Source organism: Mauremys reevesii, linkage group 15 (assembly GCF_016161935.1).
Source record: "Mauremys reevesii isolate NIE-2019 linkage group 15, ASM1616193v1, whole genome shotgun sequence".
Lineage (NCBI taxonomy): Eukaryota > Metazoa > Chordata > Testudines > Geoemydidae > Mauremys > Mauremys reevesii.
Window position 1 is genome coordinate 40,598,188 of NC_052637.1, and position 19,062 is coordinate 40,617,249.

The 19,062-nt window shown below is 42.4% G+C and overlaps 1 long non-coding RNA gene across 5 annotated transcripts; it reads left to right on the top strand.

Moving 5' to 3' along the window:
• The first annotated feature begins 537 nt into the window (after positions 1-537).
• LOC120383417 lies at positions 538-17,644 on the top strand. Of its 5 annotated transcripts, XR_005588464.1 has the most exons (5): positions 538-719; positions 2,190-2,361; positions 2,917-2,975; positions 7,350-7,629; positions 8,861-10,038. It is a non-coding gene; the product is annotated as an uncharacterized LOC120383417 (long non-coding RNA). The 5 variants fall into 5 exon arrangements; XR_005588466.1 differs by lacking the exons at positions 7,350-7,629; positions 8,861-10,038 and adding an exon at positions 16,339-17,644; XR_005588465.1 differs by lacking the exon at positions 8,861-10,038 and having other exon boundaries at positions 2,190-2,369; positions 7,350-8,149.
• The last annotated feature ends 1,418 nt before the right edge of the window (positions 17,645-19,062 follow it).

Here is a 19,062-nt window from a genome sequence, read left to right on the forward strand (position 1 = left end):
AAAATCTCAGTCGATATTCTTTACTCATGCCATACGTGAAACTCCAATGGTCTATCTATTTAAATTATCTAGGGTAATCTACCTAGCACCTTCAATGGCAGGTCCATATCTCAGTAGTAGCTGGGGGTGAATGGGAGTTCTGTGCACTAAATGAGTGCAGGATAGTCCACAGAGCAGCAATCTGCAGGGCTACTAAGAGATCTGCAGTGTGAAGTAGAGAGGAGAAATTTATATTAGGTGAAAAAATGACTGTGTTGTGCTGGGATAAAGGACTCTGGCATGGAAGGGTTTAAAACCCTTGCCCAAAACAGCTGATCACACCCACACTTTATTAACAGCAAGTGAATTTCCAGGTGCTTTGCAGAGGAAAACAGATTAACCTTATTGGCCACAGGCAGCTGATGCCCTGAAGTTTGGGATATATAAGCCTGCAGGAAGTGTGACAACAAAGGTTAGCTATCTGGAGAGAGAGGGGTTGGGGTTGGGGTTGGGGTTACGGTTACTTTCTCTTGATTTTAGCCTTTGTGATAGCTGAAATGAGCCCTTTTTTCTGTTTTTTTGGGGGGGAGCTCTGGCTAAAGCAAGCTTTCTATCTTTATGTCTGAATTTTAATGGGGTAGGGTAAAGATATATTTTTCAAATATCTGTGCTGAAAAGCACACTGAACAATTGCTTCTTCTCTACCCTGGGTCCAGGGATCCAGGGTTGTAACTCTCCTTGTGAGTGTAGCTTCTCTCTGCTTCCATATGATTCCCTGGAGATAAATACAGCTTGCACCTTTCCAAGAAATACACTTTTTAAATGTTAAATGCATTTCCCCTCCAAAGTCTCTACTCTTGATATAAATTTAGACTCCAGATCTGGATTTGTTGTTGTTGAGCAATGAACCACAGAGAGTTAATATCTTCCTCTGATTAACTCTTACAATGTTATCAAATTTTGCTTATTTCTATAATGGCAAAAGAAGAGGGGGTTGTAGTTTAGTTTATCTGCGTGGGAGGAATTATGTGACCCATAAGCACTGTGAAGAGTCATTGCCTTGAAAGTACTTTGCATCAAGCTTTAACTATCTTTCTAGCAACGGAAGACAAGGAAGAGAACCAAATAAGTTACTTTATTTTCTTCTTCTTAGAAACAAATACATCATCACTTCAGTGATATTATTTATACTGGGGTTTTTTTCCTTATTTTTCAAGCACAGAAAAAAATTCTTGCCATGTTTTAGGAACAAAATGAGTATTTTACACACATACCAATACCTCTCTGGAAAGCACTTAAATTTACAAGCTGTTCGTAAATTTACTGACAGTTGGCAACACTGCATCCAACATAGAGGAACCCTTTTGGAAAACAGATCTATTGCAAATAATATATATTGCTGCTTAATCTGAGTGTGTTTTAACTCAAAGTAGTTTTAACAAACATGTTAGCTAATATATTTTGTAAAACATTAGTTAACCAGGAAAGATGTTTCAGTATCTAAAAAGATGGGGGGGTAAATTTAAATAAAGAAATATAAACATTGAAAACACCAGAGTCCATAATGTTGCCACATTGGAGAAAAGAGGAAATACCTTTTAGAGAAAGATCCTTTCTTATTAATGCCATTTCTGGATATTTGAACAGTTTAGATATACTCTAAGTATTATGTATTTTATGTTATATTTCTATGCAACTCTTAGACACATAACTGGTGACTACATATGAATGTAGGGATTAAATCCTGCTCCATTATGATCAATGCTAGTTTTCCCATTGTCTTGTTTGGGAGTGGGCGTAAGCTCATATGGAGAGAAATAGAAATAGGTCTATTCATTATTAAATAACTTGAGCTTTTATAAATTGTGTGTTTGAATTTACCAGGGTTGCATTTTAATAAGATACCTGAAAGCGTTAGTCTACAAAGTTGTAATATTTAAAATATAGTGACCCTGAAATATGAGCTCCCAAACTATTTGCAGATATCCCATATTTCTGTGACATGTGACATACAATATATTGTATTTGTATTAGCTGAGAAGCTGATGCTAAACTGTAACAGCACAAACCTGATGTGTACAATGCACATAGCTAGTGACAAATCAGCACATTTTTAAAATTCCCCAATGGTTATTGTCACAGCACAGGGAACTGAAAATGGGATATGAAGCCTTTCTCCTCTTGATTCCTTTTTTTCAAATTCAATCCAGGCTGACACTGACTGACGTTGTTTATCTGAAACATGAACGTGTGACGTCAGCAGGAGGAGCAACAAGCTGCAGGATAAGGGCCCTCATTTGGCAGTGTTGTTAACTCTTGGGATTTCATCCTGAGTCTTGCAATATTTCATGGTCTTCTTCAACCCCCAGCTCCCAGAAGCACGTGAGTGTGTAAGAACTTCAGCTTTCATTTTTCAGTACTTTTTGGAAAGACAGTTTCTATCCCTCATCGTGGCAGAGAAAACTTTTAAAACAACCGCTAAGGGGGTTTGTCCAGAAGCAAATACGAAGCACCTAGAGTTGGTTACAGTCTCATGATTTTTTAATGTATGGTATCGGTAACATTAGGGTGATCAGACAGCAAATGAGAAAAATCGGGACGGGGGTGGGGGATAATAGGAGCCTGTATAAGAAAAAGACCCAAAAATCGGGACTGTCCCTATAAAATCAGGACATCTGGTCACCCTAGGTAACATGGATGTGGTGGCTTTTCACTTCAGTTCCCGGTGGAGAGGTGACCAGATCACAAACTGCCCCAAAACTGTCAGCTTAGCTTTCTTAGCAGAGAGACGGGTCTTGAATGGATCATGGTTCATATGGTAGATGGTTGAGGCCATGCAAAAATGTTTTATTACAAAGGTGAACTGCCAATATATTTTTCAATGGTTAAAATCAGTTTCTCTTCAAAATTCACTGTTGCTTATAATACTCTTTGCAGACTTGAAAAGGAAAAGTGATTCCTTACCAGGCCATGTCTTTGTCCACATGCCCACACAGGTACATTTATTGTTATATGGCTGCTCCTAAGGTACTGGCACTGACTGACTGCTTGCTTGCTTTGAGTAAAACATTATTTGGAGCATTTGTTTTGAGCAAACGATGCAGCAAAATTATGTAGAGGCTGCAAACTATACAAGAAAAGGGAGGGAAAAGTCGCTTTTAATCTCTAATAAAAATGACAATGGTTAAAATTTTCACTTTCCTTCTGAAGCTCTCGGGTTGCCTTAGAAACAATAATAAGTTAGCCTCATAGTATCCCTGGTGGTTAGGTTTGTAAGACTGGGATAGTAGCTACATTTGAGGAAACTGAGGCACAGCATTGTTACTGTGGTACACAACCAAGATCAGAGCCCCATTGTAGGAGGTGCTGCACAAACGTATAAGAAGTCATAATTCTTGGCCTATAGAGATTAGACAGCTTCAATGATTTACCCAAAGTTATTCAGGGCTTGATCCAAAGTCAATGGAAATGTATCCATTGACTTCATCAGGCTCTGGAGCAATCCACCGGTGATTTGAAAATACAACTTAATCTTGTGGTTCCTGGTCATTTGCTTTAACAAATAGACCTTGCTCCTTTCGTACAAGGGAGATGATACAAGGTGCCAGACATGTTATGCGATGGACCAAGCATTAAAGCAGTTGGTTAAAGCAGTAAAAGTTAATACTTACTTCGTTTGCATGGTGCGGATTGCCCAGTTCTCCCTCTGTTCTCTGATCCCAAGCTCATGGCTGAATCTGGATGCATTTCCCTTTTGTTATCCTGGAAAAAAGGAGCAGTGTCTTCCCATAAGCCTGGAGGGAGGAAGAAAGACCTGAAGTAAGCAGAATGCAGCCCCACTGGGCTAATTCGAAGGCCTTGCCTGGAAAGGGCTGGGAAACATTATATTGCTTTTGTCTGGCCCTAATGAAAATAAATGAGGGCTTCAATTTAAAGTAGTTACTAAAAATTTGTTCTTTCCTCTGCACTAATTCTGAAACCCATTCGCAGTTAATGAGAGCGATTCCAGCACGCTCTGGCTGTGCCGGGCTAGTGTAAACAGCAGCCATCTGAGTTTCATTACAATAAAGAAATAAAATAAACAGTGGTCCAGAAAACAGTAGTTTGGGCACAGCTCGTTACAGCACAGTGCAGTTAACATTCTTTATTCAGTCTTGGGAATGGTAAGGGGAGACGGTACGGGGGCTCTGTCCATGTTTTTATCCTTGTTTCAGTAGGAAAAGTGTTTTTTAAAGTTAGCTACGCTCTGCTCTGCTCAGCTGTTAAACAGCTCTCTAGCGTTCAAAGGATGGTTCAAAGCTGTATTCTTTTCACTGGATTCACCCTGTCTCCTTGAGATAAGTGTGGAGGCTGTTCTGGCTTTCAGCGCAGGGATCTAGGAAACGTTCTAATTCAGTAGCCCGCTAACAGCATTTAGGCTCTGACCCTGCGCCCTACACACAGACCTGGAGAAGTACGAAACACAAGCTTTGTATTGTCTGCATTTCACAGTAATCATTTTCAATGGTGGTGCCTTTCAGGGAAGGATCACCAGGCACCTCACAGACATTGTCTCACGTGAGGCAGGCAGCCATTATATGCATTTGCCAATATAGAAGCGGAGGTACAGAGAGGTTTAAAGGGCTCAGATTTCAAAAGGAAGCCTCTGCTTATGAAGTTTTCAGACGTCCAACGTGAGGAGCTGAGGGCCTAAATTTTACAGGTGCTGAGGTTCCTTGAGATCCAGGTTTCTGGGCTGACCCTCCTCCTTCCTCATCCCCTGCTAGCCCTGACGGAAGAATTTGGAACGTGCTCCATGAGGGAAACCTCACAGAGTTTTCCCATCTCTGCTAGTCCCCTCCCATACGTTTTTCCATGGGGGGCAGATAGAACCCAGTCTCACAGCACAGTCGTGTTTCCGAACTGCTGGTGGGGTATCCTATCAAGATATAAGGAGACAGAAGGTCGAGTTCCTCCACAGACAAACTCTGTGCTACTCTGACCCTTCTGAAATTTGCTCATTGTTAAACACAGACAAACGGACTTTGAGCCAGCTTCTCTTTCCAGCAGTACTGGTCTTCTCTTTATCTATCCGAAGAGCTTGTTTTTACACTCTCCTTTCCCCTCTCTCCTATCTATTTGCAGGTGCGCTATTTTGTTCCTATATGGTTTTGGCTCTGGTGCACTTATGGTTATCACTAGACATATTTATCATTTCTGTCACATTAGATGCTCCAGCCGAGATCAGGACACCATTCTGCTAGGCACTATGCAAACCCATAATAAGTAAGACACTCCCTTGCCCTGAAGACTGGTGTCTAAATGGGCAAAATGGAGAGAGGGTTCAAAGGGAAATAGAAGCACAAAGCAGGGAGTTGTCCAAGGTCACATAACAGCTCAATGGATAGAAATGAGGCCTCTTGACTCTTGGTCTAGTGCCCTATCCACTGCCTGGACAGTACATAAGAACATAAGAATGGCCGTACTGGGTCAGACCAAAGGTCCATCCAGCCCAGTATCCTGTCTGCTGACAGTGGCCAATGCCAGGTGCCCCAGAGGGAGTGAACCTAACAGGCAATGATCAAGTGATCTCTCTCCTGCTGTCCATCTCCACCCTCTGACAAACAGAGGCTAGGGACACCATTCCTTACCCATCCTGGCTAATAGCCATTAATGGCCTTAACCTCCATGAATTTATCCAGTTCTCTTTTAAACCCTGTTCTAGTCCTAGCCTTCACAACCTCCTCAACTAAGGAGTTCCACAGGTTGACTGTGCGCTGCGTGAAGAAGAACTTCCTTTTATTTGTTTTAAACCTGCTGCCCATTAATTTCATTTGGTGGCCCCTAGTCCTTATATTATGGGAACAAGTAAATAACTTTTCCTTATTCACCTTCTCCAAACCACTCATGATTTTGTAGACCTCTATCATATCCCCCCCTTAGTAATGACTGCTGGATAATATTGCCATGTGGTTTTGTACTGGACATTCAATAGAGTGATGATCTCCAGCACACAAGTTTGTCCACAGCACAAAATCCCTCCTTGTTGGCCGTCCTCACAAAAAGGCAAAAAATTAACTGGCTCAGGGTCACAGGCAGTGGGTGAAGCCCCCCTTCGGGGAGGCTAGCCCACTGGCCCCGCTCCTGCCATGGCCGGAGGAGCCCCGAGAGACACACACACACCCTGCAGCCAGAGGAGCCCTGGCCCACCAGCTCCAGCCACACAGGCCGCCACCCTCAGCGCCAGCCCCTCCCCCAAGCGCCAGGCCAAGCTACCAGGCCCAGCACCACCACTGGCCACTGTCAGGCCTGAGCTCCAGGCCACGGGGTGAAGCTGTGTGAGCCCCCACCAGCAGATGGGGGGGCCGGGCCTCAGGCTGTGGCCCCACCCATATTCCACCCCAAGTCAGGGGAGGCCTAGCCTGCTCTGGCCTTTGATACCCACCACCCATGCTCGGAGTAGAACTGGATGAAGTGTTTCAGCTAAAACTTTATTTTTGATGAATCATGCAGATTCGGTGACCCCAAGTCATTTTGCTAATTGCACGTCAGTTTGGTAGAATTGTTCCAGTGAAAACAAAACAAAAAACATTAAATCCAAAAAAATCCAAACATTTGATTTTTTGGTTCAAACCAACTTTTCATTTCAAATGTTCCTTTAATTTTATTTCTAAAAAAAATCAATAACATTTAAAAACAAAAAAAAAGGTTGAAATCGAAACGAAACTATTTGATTCTGTCAAAATGAAACATTTTGTTCAACCTAAAACAGTTGGGTTTTTTTTTTCAACTTTTCGATTTGCCAAAAATTAGAAAAAGAAAATTGGTTTGGGCTCAGCCCCAAAAGAAACATTTAGTGGGCCTCACACGTACCTCGGTCGGACATTTATACACTTTGCAGGACTAATGTCATCCAACATGATGGGCAGTCTCTGCACAGAAAAGGCCCAGGACTGGAACTGCAGGTGAAAGGGTAACCCATTGGTTATGGCACTAGCCTGGGAGAGCTTGGTTCCATTCCTTCGCTTCCCTGGAAAATGGTGATAACAGTACTTCCCCACCTCACTGGGGTTGTGAGGATAAATATACTAAGATGGTGAGGTGCTTACATGCTATGATATTGGGGACCATCTAGGTATCTTAGCTAGACAGGCATGGCAGACCAGAACTGATGTGTTTTGGCAACTGGTATAAGCTAGCAGGGCATCCCAAGGACAACATAAATAGCAGAGATTGCTTCCATTCAGATACGACTGGCTTGGCAGATGATGAGATTTACTTTAGTAAGCCACCATTCACATCCATGGTGCTAATGACTGTTCAGTCAGTTGCTAGAGACTGTCTTGCCCTCTGTTACGTTGCCCTCGTGTCTCTCTCATCTGTTCCTGAAGGAAGTGTGCAAGATCAAGAGCTAGAAGAGCCGCTAACCTGGGCTTCAACATCCTGCCACCGGCTGATGAGAATCTTTCTCCTGTAGCAGGCCCCTCTTGCTTCGGAAAGCCTGAACTCTCCTTCCCAATATCAATGGCAACATGATTCCTGTTGTCCAAAGAAAGAAATGCAGCAAGCAGAAACTGTTTCACACTTGAGGAGCAGAGAACCTGACATTCATCCCAAGCTAGTTGGTCTGTTATCGTTTGGAGTGTCAGCCGTGCAAGGATGTTCTGCGTGGTAAGACAGAAGGCATTCCGGGAACTGAGGTGGTATTAGGAACAGGTCCCTCATACAATCTCTGTAACACTCTTTCTCTCTCCCCCAGTGTCCTGTTTTTCTTTTTATTAAGGAGGATATTATCCTCCATTCACTGCCCTCCAAATGCCTGGTGCTTCTGGAAAAGATAAATCAGCCTTATTATAGGGGGTTCTGACATTGGGCAGTTGCTATTCTCCATTCTCAAGGAAAGAGCAGTAGGATGTGAAGTCTCCAGAGAAAAGGAAAGTTAGCAAGTGTTAGTTGACGAAGTGCTGAGATTCTCTCCTTTGTTTTAACTCAGCGGCATATACTCTTCCGCTGACTGGAGACGGGATATGGTTTTCCACCAGATGAATAACTACCGAGGGAACGGCTGCACTTTGCCCTGAGAATGAGGCCGTGTAAGGCACTGATTCAATAAATAATGAAAGAAAAAGGAAATGGTGTTCCTCTACTCATCTTGTGGTCTGATCTTCTGTCCTGTACAACATCCTTTTAGTGCTTCATTTCAGGGCAAGGATGCAAAGGGCTGCGTGCTTTGAGCTGGAGCTGAAGAGCAGAGCCTTGGAGAAGCTTCTATAACACTCCAAGGTCTGTGAGCCAGGGAGTGGCACACAAGTGTAGACAGGAACGCAGGCAGCTCCGACAACAATAATAACTAGCTCTTATATGCCACTTTTCTTCAGTAGGTCTGAACATGCTTTTATGGAGGAGGTCAGTATCATTAACCCCCTTTTACAAATGGGGAAAATGGGGCACAGAGGGGAAGTGATTTCCCCAAGACCCAGTGGCAGAGCCCAGACCAGAACCCAGGTCTTCTGTATTGCAAGGTGGGTCACAGCTGAGGAGCAGAGAGAAAGAGAGGAAAGCATGGGAAGCTGGTAATGAGGCCCCATAGGTCTCAACCAGGGAACCAAGCAGAGGGGAGATGGAAGATGAACCCTTATAATGCTGCAAGGCAACCCTAAGGTGTAAAGCTGAACAGCATGGGAGGTGAGAGGGGGGCAGCTCCTTGACTCTCAGCTGCAGAGCAGGGTGAGGTAATGAAGTAGGAATGATCCTTTCCAAAAAGATACTATCAGAGCCTTGAAATCTTTCTTCTCTTTTCACTGCCCCGTCCCTCAAATCTCCTGTTCACTCCTTCTTGACAGCCCTTGATTCTTGACCAAATACAAAGAAAAGACTCTGTTTCTCTTTCTTTTTCTGTTAGGAGCGATGCTGAGGGTGAGAAGTTGTTAGGTTCCAAAACATGCTGCACTCCATATTTTCTGAGGATACCTGGGAGGGTCAGTGGCGAACAGGAGTTGGGGAACCAAAACTCTACCAAACTCTGGTTCTTAATTATGTCAATGGCCATTCAAGCTGAGGAAGAAGAGTATCACGGACATGTTAGAAAGCTGACTGCACTCGTGCCAGCCAGCGGGTCAGCAGGCCAGACCCATTTCACAGCTCCCCTCACTCTGGACAGGGTTGGTGGTGGGAAGAGACCTCTGTTTCCCATTTCAGGTGGGCCTCTAGCTGGACTCTCGGTGGCCTGCAGGGGGAAGTGTTGCCAGTTGGCCTAACAGCAGAGCTGGCTGGGAAGTCATGCTAAGCTTTTCTCAGCTGGAACAGGCTCCGACAACCAACACACTGCACCATAGGACTGCTCCAGAAATCGCATGTGACGGAGCAGAAGGCCTATAAACCATGGAAGGTGTGAAACAGGGCTTCTCATAACAATTCTTTATATACTGTGGGTGTCTTGCTTTCCGTGTTCTGTTTCTTTTAAAACATGAATGTATACCCTCCCTTCCTGCACTCCCCACTCCCCCCACAACCACCAGCCCACCAAGTCCCTTCCCTAGTCTGCAGACATTCATGCGGCACTCTCTCTCTCACTGCCCAGATTGGCTCGGAGAGCTGGATTTGTATCAGGGTGCTTTGCAGAGTTGCCAACTGGCAGACCTACCATGTGTTTGGTAGGCAAGAGCCAAATTATGCTCTGATACACCAGCATAAATCCGGAGTCACACGGCTGCCTTCAGTGGAGTCCTTCCAGACCCTCACCTACCAGGTGTAATGGGATCTGGCCCTTGTTTTTCATCTCAGCTTCTTGTTGAGGCTTGGCAAGTCGGGAGGGAGATCAAGGTAGCAGGGCAGGAGGGAGGTGCATTGAAATCAATCCCAGTGTTTAGTGGTTAGCAGTCAGGTTGTCCACGTTTTCTCATCACCTCCACGAAAAAGAGGACGAAACCAGTTTGGAATCACCTCTGATTCTGCAGGACAGGAGAGGTCTTTTCTTTCAGGAGCCAGTGACTAAAGAGTTAAAGCTTGTTGTGTGTTGTTTTTTTTTCCTTCGCGTCAAGATAATAAAAAGCCATTTTTTCAACTAATTTACCATCTCCCCCACCCCCGAAAAAAAAAATTAAAGCATTTTTACCACTGTTTGCTTTTCCAGTTTCTTTAATTTGGATAATTGCTTAGTCAACTTTCAAAAATATATATTCTGTCTTAAAAAAACAGCAGAAAATGACAGATCACCTTCCTTTTCATTTCAGATTTGGCATGCAGGTCCCAGATTGTGTATTCTTTCCATGGCGCCATACCAGCGTCCCATACTTAATTAATTTCCCTTCGCTTGTGCAGCTTTGCACTTAAAGAGACAGTGTCCCGTTTTGATGCTTTGGCTTTGGCTCGCTTTCAAGAGTGTCACTTCTTAAATCTTTTTTTTTTTTTTTAACCTTCCCAGAGTGCTGCATGGCAAAGAGCTGGCATTTTAATTCCCATCACTCTGCCGCTCCCCCTCCTTATTCTTCCTGTCATTCAAGATCCAAACCAATCTGCACACACACACAAAGAACGCATGAGATCCCGTTTCATGTGCTTGCTGGCGTTTGCCGTTGAAAGTGGAAAGATGGCTTGGTAATGATTCTGTAAATTGGTCACAATCACTGTGACCTATCACATCCAATTAGATTTTGGCTTTGGTCAAAAATCTGCTCTCTCATACACCAGCACAGCTCCGTTAGCCCTCTGGATCCTTACCTGTATCAACATGAGTGAAGGCAAAGGCTTTGGATCGAATTACCCCTGAACTGTAGGGACGTGTGAATCTGCAGCCAAATTTTATGGCTAGCCCATCTCTCTATATGGAGGTTGAACAAAATCCCTGGATTTTACCATCCCAGACCATCAGGGTAGTTTGAATCAGGATCCAAACTTGCTAGCTTTGGGCCACATCTATCTACCAATCATTCAGTCTATCTAATCTCTTTTCTCTAATATTATTATCTAATAATATCTTGAAACCAAAATATGCCAATTCCTACCCCTTTCCTCCATTTCATCTCTCACAAGGTGAGGGGGGAGGGGAAAACAGACTTGGCTTAATTATGTTTCCTTTTTGAAAATTTTGTGAGTGTACTGGGTGCTTGTGAATCAAAGAGAAGGCCGGATAGCACCTCACACAGTGCACATTTTCCTGCACATCATCTTTGGTACTGTGTAGAAATAATTTTCTCTTGCTGTTCTGCTTCTGGCTCCCTCCTTCCAGTGCATTTCAGCTTCAACTCCTGCCCACTTCAGTACTAAGCTTGCACAGAGCTCTAGCGAGGCATCTCAGCCTATGCCTATTATCCAACGCTTGGGCCTCTCTTGAACCAAGATAACCAATTGTGCTGGACGTTTAGAGGGTTGTGCATAAATTGGGCCAGAAATGAGGGCCACTGTTCCTTCACAACAGGTGTAAGGTAAAGTTAAACCTCCAGAGATGATAGATCAATCCATTAACTCACTATGTCTCTGACCTCTAGGGAACAATGCTTTGCACTATGCCAATGAGCTCCCCGCTCCTGCATCATGTCACTGAACCCCTAATAAATGTCTTTCTCCTAATGACTGTGCCGACTGATGCTGGATTTGTGTGAGTTTAAAAGCAGAATGGAGGACTGAATATAACAAGGATCATTTTGAAACTAAACCTCCTGCATCCTGGGGAAGTGGACAGCGTTGGAATGTGCTATTAAGTATTTATGATGTTTGGAATTGTAGCATACACATTTCATAGACCATGTGGTTCAATAAGCCAATGCAGTCCAGGAACATTTGCACTGTCCCCACTTATAGGCACCAAGGATTTTTTGTCAGATGTTCCCATATCACAATAAATTTGATTAGCAAAGGAGAAAAGAAGTGTCTTGTGCCCCATACATGCCATCACCAGGAAAACCATTCCTCTCTCAGAGCCCAATCAGGTCAAAGGGAGTGCTTCTGTGGACTGCAAGAGGTTTTGGATTGGATTCTCTGATCACTGATGCAGAACTTCATAGAGTACCAAATGATTCTAGCTGCTCTAGCTCATCCACTGGATAGAAAATCCTTCCATTATTCCTTTGGGGTTTGTTTTTCTTTTCTCATTTTCAGCCAAAGCACCACAACCAGAGAATGGGAAGCCTGACTAACAAGAAATAAGAATAATTTTGAATCCTCCCAAAACCAGTAAACAAAACTGAACTGAACCTTTTATTTTTACACGCTGTCAAATGTTCACCCAATTTTTATTTCTAAGTATTTTTCATTTTCGTGCATCTCTGCACCGTCCTGGATTTGGTTGGAAGTGAGACAGGTATAATCTCACAAGAACACCTGAGGAACACGAAATGAAATTAGTTCCAATAAGATTTGGATGAGCATCTGAAGGGCAATTGTGTGAACTAAATTCTGACTATCTAGATGGCTTCCCATTACTATTATACTCAAGGTATATCTAGACCACTGAGTGGCTGTTGAGCTAATGATTTGTAGTAGCACACATCAGCATCTTTAGACTAGAACCATCTCTCTCTCTCTCACACACACATATATATGTGCGTGTGTGTATGTATATATATATATATATATATATATATATATATATATATATATATATATATATATATATATATAATTCATACTTTTAGTTTGTTGGTGCCATATGGCTGCAGGCCTCTGGGAATTTTAATAAAATTATAGCATTCCAAAGTAGTAACATGCCCTAATAAATCTCCAGACTGGAACTAACCAACTCATTAATAATACTTGGTATAGCACTATTCATTTTCCAAGAACCTTGTGAGATCTTCAGAGCAGGGACTGTCTCTTATTATGTTCCATAAAATGTCCTGATCTGAGTTGAGTTATTTTAGGCACTCCCATAATACAAATAATAATGATAATGACAAACAAACTGAACTACTCTAAATAAAGTCCAATAGAAAAAAGGGATCCGAACCACAAGGCAGAGATTGCGTTGTGACCCGTTCAGAAGGCCAATACATACACAGTACAATATGTTCTCTTTACAGTCCCAATAAAGTAGCAATGCAGTGAAAAACTAGGGAAGGAAATCTGGTGGCTACCTTAGTCAATACCACTTGTTCTTTTTCATCCTGTTCCCCAGACAAGTGATTGTGAACACTGCAGAAGGATGTTTTATGAAATCTATTGGGGTTCTTGTTTTTATTTGAATGACTATACAGAAGAACTGCAGTACTTTCCGTATCCTGTAAACCTGCCAAAATGTAAAGCTGTAGTCAGCATAGTAGGCAAGGTATTTAGTTTCTCCAGCATCTATATCCTTGAAGATCCTGATGGACAGAGAGAATCAAAAGTTCTCACTGATGTCAATAGCTTATTGAGGAAGAGTGGAGATATCTCAAGTTTCTGTCCCGCCTGTAGGTATCAATAAGATTGTGTAAAGAGTCTACTTTAATTAGAATTAAATACTTTGCACTTCTCTCCAGTCAGGAACTTAAAGCGCTTTGTAAACATTAATTAAATCTCACCACAGATTGTGGGGGGGCTGGGGGAGAGGGCACAGAAGCAAAGCTATATGATTTGCCAGAGATCTCAGAAGGTATCACTGGGAAAGATGAGATTAGATAGTGAAAGTTCACTGAACTCAGCCCTGTTCTTAGATTACTAGACTTTGCTTCCCTCAAGGAGAAGTTCTGTCGGGAATCTCAGAAAAGCAGCAGTTTCTAACCGCCAACAATGTGGAAAAGATGACTTCTTATTTGGATTGTGGTACTGCTAGGAGCTCCAGACTGGGACCCTGCTGTGCTTACAGTGAAAAGCTATGGACAAAGCAGAATCTTTGGAACCAGGGAATGGTTTGTGTGAGTATAAATAGGACAAGACATTGTGCAAAGCAGAGCTCAGGACAGCAGGAGAAGCTGGAGTTTAAGAGGCAGGTGCATTGAGGAAAAAACACAAATGAAGAAGCATTGGGCCTGATTCTCTCTCGGCGAACATGAGGAAACTACTGAATTTGTATCAGTGTAAATGAAAAGAAAATCAAACCCATAGTGTCTGGTTGGATCAGCACGGTCCCTGCTTAACGGCAGCATCCATTCATCAGCCCTGCAGTCTCATCCCAGTGTTGTAATATCCGTCCTGCCACTCAGTCTCCATTATGCACAAAGCGCCATCACTAACAATAGAAGGTCTGAATTAGAACTTGGTCGGCATGAGGCTGAATCAAGTGTGTTGGTTCTGTGGTGCCGACACCAAAAAAATATTGCTTTTGTCAATCACATATATTGATAGTCTCCCATGTATGTGCTCTATAACGATATTGCCTCAACCCCGATCCAAAAGCCACTCAAGTTGGACTCCTATTGACTTTGACAGGGTTCGAATCAGGCCAGTAGCCCTGGGTTCTGACTGTGAAGGAAGCAGGAGTGCCAAAATACAGCAAGAAGAGCTGCTCTTGTGCTTTCCCAGGGCCAGCAGGAAGTGCTGGTGATCTCACAAGACAGCCTGATCTCACAAGAGGTATAGTCCAGTTCTGCAGACCTCTCAGGTTTGGATAAGCACCAGACTTACCCAAAGAGGACTGGGTTCCCAAAGGGTTCCAAGTGGTTTGAGGATCACCCTGTAAACAGACGCTGGTATTTTTTTCTTTCAAGCTGAATGGAGACAACCGGCTGTGACTTGAAGCTCACTCTACTCTCAGAGCACGGCGCACCAAGAACTCCGAGATGAGTCTCAACATAGTTTTCTTTCTTGCCATCCCTTAATTTCCAGGACTCTCACTGACCCAGGTTCTTTTGCTAACCCCACATACAAATTCACCTGGATAAGTTCTCAAGTCCTGTTGAGTCAGGACACCATTGCCTGCAACCTTCTGTGCTCTTTTTAGACTGAACAGACCCAAAAAGACCCAAAATGATCACAGGTCAAGAGTATGGAACCTAAGGCTCACAACCCCTATTAAATTCAATCAGACAAAATAGTCTCTAGTCAGAACTTATCTCCTCCAGAAATGAAACATACAGTAGGAGAAGAAACAAATTGCTTGGCACCTCATTAGCAATTGTAAGCAGACTCCATTTTCACCCTGGGGCCTCATAGGAGTGATTTGTGAGGTAGTTTCTCTCCCCCTCTCCCCTTCCCCTTAATGGCTGGCGTTTTGAAGGAGTTGGAGGCAACACAAGAACAACAGTGATTATTTGCGTCCTTCTGGGACGCCCGTCTTGCTGTCTAGTGCCGAAGTGCCCCTCTCTCTGATGTTGTTTCTGGAACCTGAAGCCAGCTCCATGTTGCTTCTGTGTGTGTGGCTGATTGTTGAGAGGACGTAGTTGGTCTAATGTGAGACGGCCAGAGCTGACATTTTCTCCCATGTCGAAAAACTGAGCAAAACTCAGTCTTCAAAAGAATTGGCTGGCTATGTGCATGAGTCCCAAAGGATCCTACTAACATACGCCCTTCCCAAAGGACAAATTCTGGGGACTTAATTGAGTAATAACTTTCTGCATGAGTAGACTCATTGACTGACTGATTTCAGTGGGACTACTTGAGAGTTAAGGTACTAGTCCAACAATGGCAGAATATAGCCCAAAGAGATCAGCACAATATAGGCAAATATCTGATTTGTTACACAGTTGCTTATTTTTAATTAAACACCCCAAACTTCCCTCCTTATCACCTTCCCGCCACAATTTGACCCTCCAATCTTTTCCTGAATACCAATTTCCAGGTTTTTATCCCCCTTCTTCTCAAAATTCAACATTCCCTCCCTTCATACAGATAAGGAGCTTAGTGGTGAGATAAATGCCTAGAGCTGGCCAGAATTTTTCAAATTTAGAAATTTTAACAGAATTTTTGACAAAAAAATTGAAAAAACAATTAAAAAAAAATGTTTGTGACATTTCCCCCTGTTTTTCAACCAGTTCTAATAAATACATGGCATAGATGTTGGAGAAGAAGAAGAGGGTCTTCAGAAAAGATGTAAGTGAGAAGAAGGCAGTGGCTTTGCAGAGCAGCCCAGAAAGAACATGCAAGAGAAAGTTTGGTGGTGGTTGTGGGTTTTAGCATTTTTCTTCTAAATCACCAAGCTGAAGGTTCTGGTGTTCAGAGCCATGGAGCCTGACGGAGCTCATCTTCATTCTATCTGGTTCCAACTGGCTGTCTGTAACAATAACAAGACCTTCATAGAACCCCACCCAGTCTCTCCATCTGGGAAGCTCAACTCATAATGGTATGTAGGTAGCTGTCTTTCCAGGAAAAGAAAATTGTTGTTGTGTAGTGTTGTCTGGATTTGGATAGCTTTGAAGTAGAAGTAATTAGAAAACAAGACCAACAAATCCATCCCGCTACACACAGAGAGAAACATTTTCAGTTCTATGTTTCATCAACATTTGTTTTTCATTTAATTTTTCCAACCAGCTGTGCTTGAGAAGAAGGAAGAACCTTCCTGCGTCCTCTAAAACCCAGTGAAGGAAGATGGTTTTCTGATCTTAAACACAATCTTTGGGACTGTAGCAGATCAGCTCCTGCCAGATGTCTATTAGTCATAGCGCACAGATCTCTGAGTGATGCCTTTTTCATGTTAAAGTAAAGCAGTGTGTAGTGACCAATGTTACGGGTCATCAGTTGAACTGAACCAAGGATCTCCAGTGCTAAAAGCATGATTCTTTATCTCTTGAGAAAAAGGAGCAACTTCTTTAGTTGACAGCTGTAATGGACATCCGTGGACGCTACCCACTGAAAGGAGATATATAACATACACTGATATATAACATACAAGAATATTCCCTGAAAGAGATTTTTTAATGATACATAGATAGATAGATATCTTGTTTGTCTGATGGTTTATTTGCTTCTTTAAATGCTTCTTATCATGGTAACTCAAGCTATGTCCATACTACAGTGTGTAATGTGATTCCCCTATGTATGTACACATACTTACACTAGCTTGATGAGAGCTAGCGTGAGTATAAATAGCAGTGTAGACACAGTAGCATTGGTAGTGGCAACAGAGGCTCCCAACCTATCTGAAACCAATGGGTATGTACTTGCCATGGCTTAGCCATGCTTCTGCTGCCGCTATTCATGCTACCATGGCTTTGCAGCTATTTATCAAGCTAGTCCAAGTATGTGAACCCGAGCATGTGAATCGTATCCATTGCTCATAATGTAGAAGCAGTGCTGTGTAATTCAATCTTGCGAACAGTAACAAATTCTCTTGTAAGAATATGTATAGAACAACACGATAGATTGTATCTCCCTGAATTCTCTGTTTCTCTCCATCCTTTCCTCCTGCCGTTCAGCCGTGATGTGATTCCACCATTAAAATAATTTCTGGAGCAAATGGAGAAATGTTGCCTTGGATGAAATTCAACCACACAAATGTAGAGAATTTTCATTATGTTAGATGTGGCATAACACAATACAGAGAAACACACCAAATATATTTCATCTCTTTAAATACTCTCAAAGATGGACTCAGGGTCGAATAGACTTTCATCTCTCAGTATTGAAAATGATCAGATATATATCTCCCATCTGACTTGAATGAGAATCAAATGCATGCATCAGAGAGCAAAATTTGGCCCATACCTGTTTTCATTTGCATCCCAGTCTGATTGTTTAATACAGCCTGGAACAAAGATGGTATCTAAATGAAATTCTGTTTAGAAAACAGAAAAGAGTTTTCCAGTTGGCTTTATTATATTTTTAAACAGAACGAGAACATGCCACTGGTTCAGATAAGACAGATACTGTGTGATTTTTAACAGGCCTAATTAAAGCAGGTTAGAACTGAAGTTGCAAAAAGGTTGGTACAGCAGCAAAAAAACAGCAGTGCCATGAATATATTACCCTGGGATCTAAGGCAAATGCTTATTGTATTGGATACACTGTTCAATGTAAATCCATAACATTGAAATACTGCATATTTTTATGTACCCCAAAGCTGAAGACAGCTTCTATTTGATGGATTCCTAGTGATGAATGGCTTGTTTCATTTGTGTAAATGAACTGTCAGAAACAATAGATGCACAGTACGAATTCTCTCCCTTTCCCCAAAGGGCAGGAAAGCTCTGTAATCAAAATAAAGTTGTATTTTTGGTCAAGTCTAGTGAAAGGGCTGATATGGCTAGAAATTCAGAAGGGTAGATGTGGATGGTCTGAACCTAATATTATCCCTTAACTGAAGACATCGGTGCTGTGGGCAGATATGGTTAAAATCCCTGAAGGTAAATTCAGTCTAAGCTTACATCAAGATGCTTTCCAAGGACTTATAATGCCAGCCGAACTCCTGAGTGGGCAAGCAGGAGTGGAAAACAGGGGAGCTTGGGAGGGCTTTTAGGCAAGGAATGGGGTTCCTTCCATTTAGGTTTGGTTCTATGCCTTGTAGCAGATATGGATGATGAGGAAAATACTGCTGTGACTTGCCTAGGGTATGCTATTGTTTTTTAAGCATATTAGGAAGAAATGAAATCCTAGGCCCATTACTAGGTGGAGATGGTAAAATTGTTAATAATCATGCAGAAGTTTTCAATAAATATTTCTGATCCGTATTTGGAAAGAAGCAGGATGAAGTGTATGTATTACATGAGGATGATGATTTACTTTCCAGTCTATCAGTAACCAAAGAGGATGTTAAACAACATGGAATAGGAGTAAACATTTTTAAATCAGCAGACCCAGAAAATTTGCCTCCAAGAGTCCCAAAAGAGCTGGCTGAGGAGATCTCTGGGATGCTGTGGTTAATTTTTAATAAATACAGAGTAAATTTCAGAAGACTGGAAGAGTGAAAATGTTGTGCCAATACTCAAAAAGGCAAACAGATGACCCAGGTAACTGTAGGGTGGTTACCTGACATCAGTAGCAGGCAAAATAATGGAAAAAATGATAGAGAATACCTACAGAATGCGGGGACCGTATCCTGGAAAGCAATGACTCTAAAAAGGATTTAGGGATCATAGTGGACAAATAAATGAATCGAACTCCCAGTGTGAACCTGTGACTAAAAGGACTAATGCAATCCTTGGATATATAAATGGGAGCAGTGAATAGTAATAAGAAGGTAATTTTACCTGTGTATACAGCATTGGTGAGACCAATACTACATAAATGATTCAAGGGCTAAACGAAATGCCTTACAAT